The sequence below is a fragment of the Opisthorchis viverrini genome (assembly GCF_000715545.1).
Source record: "Opisthorchis viverrini unplaced genomic scaffold opera_v5_124, whole genome shotgun sequence".
NCBI classification, from domain to species: Eukaryota; Metazoa; Platyhelminthes; class Trematoda; order Opisthorchiida; family Opisthorchiidae; genus Opisthorchis; species Opisthorchis viverrini.
The window spans coordinates 101,334-105,932 of NW_008751781.1; the positions used below are offsets into that span (position 1 = coordinate 101,334).

At 44.4% G+C, this 4,599-nt stretch overlaps 1 protein-coding gene across 1 annotated transcript in view; it reads right to left on the reverse strand.

Moving 5' to 3' along the window:
- T265_06168 (hypothetical protein) overlaps positions 1 to 4,599 on the reverse strand; it is a gene marked incomplete at both ends in the record, with an annotated part of 53,310 nt that overhangs the window by 11,181 nt on the left and 37,530 nt on the right. The window lies entirely within an intron of this gene.

Genomic DNA, 4,599 nt, shown 5'->3' on the forward strand with positions numbered 1-4,599 from the left:
GATTTGAATATGAATAAGTTCTCGTTGTGAACGTTTTATGCTGAGTCATGTGGTGGTTTGTTTTGGCTTAGTTGTGGGCTATTGCTAAACGATATTTTATTAGGCTACTGGTGCCATAGGTAGTAGAATAGTCGCGCTTGGTTTTCTTGCGCGATGATCAACGGGAGTAGAAGTAAACCGTTCCAAAATAAACTGGAGGTGTTATTTGCTCGACAACAGGAATAGTAGATTCAAGTTCAGGAAGGCCAGTTGCGTTGATGTTACGCAGGGCTCACTTATTGTTTGACACCATGCAGAACAAACAACTGGAAAATCATACAAACACTTGCTTTTCGTGCGTGGCTCACACAAAACACTCGCATGGGGATAAATAAATCAGTGGGACCGAAAACCGTCGGATCTATATCAAGCATCAGAATAGAACGACCACCTCGAATAAAGGGGAACGCCTTGACTGGTGGGTCGAATACTTCGTGGTCACCAGCTGGCACACATCTAGAGCCCACAGGTGAAGTAGAACCCAGGACGCTAAACATGGAACCACCTACGGCCTCGGAGGTTTACGGCTGCGTATGTTCTCTCAAACGCTACCGAAATCCTGGCCCGGATGACCTCCTACCCGCATTGTTCAAAGACGGGAGTGAAGTCCTCAATCAGCGTTTGTCCGATCTGTTTGCTTGCATTTCGGAGAGGGAGTATGTCCCAGACAATTGGAGTGAGTCGGTGATAGTGCCCGTTTTCAAAAAAGGGGTGCTTAGTGAATGTGGTAACCACAAGGGTATCAGCTTGACCCCGATCATGACGAGACTGTTAGCGTCAACTGTGCTCCGTCGCCTTAAGGTGGCTCGTGATATACTGTCTCGAAAGCAGCAAGAGGGATTTCGGCCTGGTAGGGGTTGCGTTAACTGAATCTTCACACTTAGTCAGGTGTTAGAACAACGCCACACATATAAGCGTATGGCCGCTTGCCCATCAGGAAATGCCCCGGAAGTTTGTAAACATAATACTTTCTTTGTATTCTCAGACTTACGGACGTGCGGGAGTGTACGGAGAGCTCTCCAAAAGCTTCCGTACACAAAGCGGTGTCCGTCAGGGATGTCCACTCTCTCCATTCCTTTTTGAATTCGTGATCGATGAAATAATAAGACGAACGCTGGAGGGTTTCCAAAACCCTTATGTTCAAGTAGCCTGTGAAGAAAGCCTTGTCGATCTGGAGTACGCAAACGACATCGTTCTCATCTTCGAGAAGGAGGGTATGCACTTTGCACCCACAAAGTGTAAGGCTCTTGGATCTGCAGTCACTGAACACGCCACTTACAATCCACGGGGAAGCACTCGAAGTTGCGGAGCGTTTTACGTATCTTGGAAGTTGCAATAGTTTTGAGTGTAGTGTGTCAGGTGAGGTGAATGCATGAATCTGCAAGGCTCAGGTCGCGTTTGCTAATTTGAAACGCCTATGCCGTCAAAGTGGTGTATCCCTGAATCTCAAGGGATGTGTGTATCAAGCTACAGTGTGGGATGTTTTTAGTGTATGGTTGTGAGACTTGGGTTGTTCGGGCAGCGGAACTGATACGTCTTCACGTGTCATTCATTTCAATCAGTTCAATTTATAAGCTTAAACCGTGTACCGTGGGTACATTGGTTCCAGATGCCACGTTTTCGATCACCGAGAAAGAGGAGAGTGTCGGAAATACGGCCAAGCCTTGGTTAGTTCGGGAACTGGGTAGCTAGGTACTGAAGGCGATGGCTTTGGTGCACGAGCGCCATTGACTGTGCGACCGGAGCATTTCTGTCAGTGTCATTAACCATTATGGAGGTGAGTCCCGGGGTCGACATCGAGGGAGGCGGCAGTTGCCGACCAGACTAGGTTTACTGGTTTTATTATTGTTAAAGCAGTCCACTTACTCTCAGTTAAATAATGGAAGGGCCACAGGGCCACTCCAGGTTTCAGAGTGAAGCAGAATCAACAAAATAAAACAGGCTGCTTAATAAAGTCTATTCATCTGGTCCGGAGACATGGAAGTACACTTTTGGAAAACTTTGGGTAAACCGAGAGAATACTATTGTTTTTGAATCGAATGATACAACATTCTGTAGGAACTGGGTACATGCAAATCGGCATAAGTACAGCCCTTCAGAGGGACACCTTGGCAGCGTATGGGAAAGAACAATCATCATGAATAAACCGATAGGGATAAAAGAAGACGGATTATGTCGGCACCTGGTTGATCAGGTTCTTGTGTCTTAATGAAGAAGAACGGAGTAATCTAAATGCTCTGAAGGCAAACGCTGTCATTAATAGTTCAAAACAAATACTGTATTAGGAAATCGAAATAAATATACATGAAAATCACGACAACTTTACCGAAAGTCATACTGTAATTTACTCAATCTGGAAAAAAATCAAGTAGACGCGAGTAGCGTTGACCTGCATTCATCCAGTGGCCTGACCTGTTTGTTTCATCCATGCAGTATTTGGGCGCCACACGATCAGGGGAGCGTGATACTGTTTGCGCTTTTCATCACCTCCGTAACTGATGCGACAAATGTTGGGTGCTAACTTATCATAATCGTACCCAGCCACCAACACACACAAAGCAAACAAAACTGCGCCTAGTCGGACGCCGGTTTATCAACCATGTCCATTTTTCAGTTGCGTGTTCATCCAAGCGTGTGACATGTGACCACGAGCAAATTGACGCAAATCACCATTTCAAGGTGCCAAGCAGGAAAGCCAAATGGTCTTTGGCAAGTCCGTTAGTGAGAATTATCACGCAAAACATGTTTCGCATCTTGTTAGCAGCCTGAATCCGCTAACAAGAGGGTCAGGTGATGGTATCCACCGAACTTAATCGATGAAATCCAGTTTCTATGGCCGAACACTTAATTATCCGACTACATAATATCTAGAGTAAGTATTTTTGTAATGTACTACTCATAAGGTTGCTGAAAATCCATCGAGCTTATGAGTAGTACATTACAAATATATATGTATCGCGATATTTCAAATATCGTAGCGACTGAAACATGAGGTGGCCTGGTGCAGCACATTCAGTTGCCTGAGAATATCCACCAAACTTAATCGATGAAATCCAGTCTCTATGGCCGAGCACTTAATTATCCGACAACATAATATCTAGAGTAAGTATTCTCCACAAGGACCGCTTTTGATCTCGGTAGGAGATGGTCACTAAAAAGAGCAGGGTAGGACAGAATGCTGCGTTGAAGTAAGATGTACCCTAGTGAAAAACTAGAACGACCTAATAAGTTAGGAGAGGAGGCTGGTGGTCAGTTAACAAGTTGCACATTGCTATTACTCGTTACATGATGTCAATAACAAGAATTTCGCCGGTTTGAAAAAGAACGGTCACTGTAAAGAGCTGATATGTACAAACAGCATGCTGTAGCAATGTTTTATTTTTGAAAATCTGACTTTAACTCTTCAAGATTATCGGCGACTACTTGAAACAATACAATCTAAGTGGTCCTCAGCAGTCAGACTGTCGGACTGATCAGTGAGCGTGATCCAGGAATTCCAACTAGTCCTCATTAAGCATTATATCACTTCCATTAGCTAATTCACAACTGTGCGGAGGCACTAGTGAGCAAGATATTAACGTTCCTTTAACGCATAACAAATTTCTCCATATAATTAATGTGGATGGGGTATCCAACTGAGTGTGCAGTATAATATCTAACTTCAAGATCACGAGGCCAATGTCCGGAAGGAGGCTGCCCGATATAACCGCCCCTCAAGTCGATTGGACGGATGTGCCGTGTGCAGAATACGGACGTAAAGAAGGCACGCTCAGCTTCGCGAGAAAATAGGCCAGTCGGAATGGGGCACATTAGCTCGGCGCTTCTCGCCCCATCACGAATATTATGGCTCAACCTTGTGGAAAATTCCGTGATAACGTCCTGGATACAGCTTTATCTAACTTTCGTACCCTCAATTAGAGGTTGTTCCAAGCTACCATGCCTTCTGATATACCGTAGTGGGCGGAACAGAAAGTAAAGTTGCAATACGCGCTTTCAAAATCCCGGATGTTTTTAAAAAAATCTTTTTGAGCAATACGGTAAGGATGAATTTGCCATTAACCTTAAGTTGCTTTGTAAGCGTTTTGGTTTTGCGATTGCTGTGTGAATCCTTGATTCACTGTTCCAATCATTATGGTATTTCAAAAGAGAGTATTGCTTGAGAGCCTCTATTGGAGACGAAGGAACATCACCACATTGGTTACAAACGTCTCCACAAAGTTACGAAACATTTTTCCATAGAACGCAATTCACAAGTCGGAGGCGCGTCGTACTAGTGTGTGCATAAGGCTTTTTTTACCGGGTATAAAGAAAACTGACGGAAATTCGAGGACACAGCCTGCCTTATCAACCTCAAGAAAGGCGAAACCGATAGTGAGTTGTCCAAAAGTTTTCATTAAAATTGCGTTTCAGCTACTATGAAATAATGAAGGATTTCTCACCAAAGCTTTGTACGGGACAGTCATTATACGTAGTAAGAATAGGTTTTGTTGTCACCAGGATCACCAGAATCCTGGAAGGAGTGGACTGGATTCGCAGAGGCTGGGCAGTCGATGGCAAGGG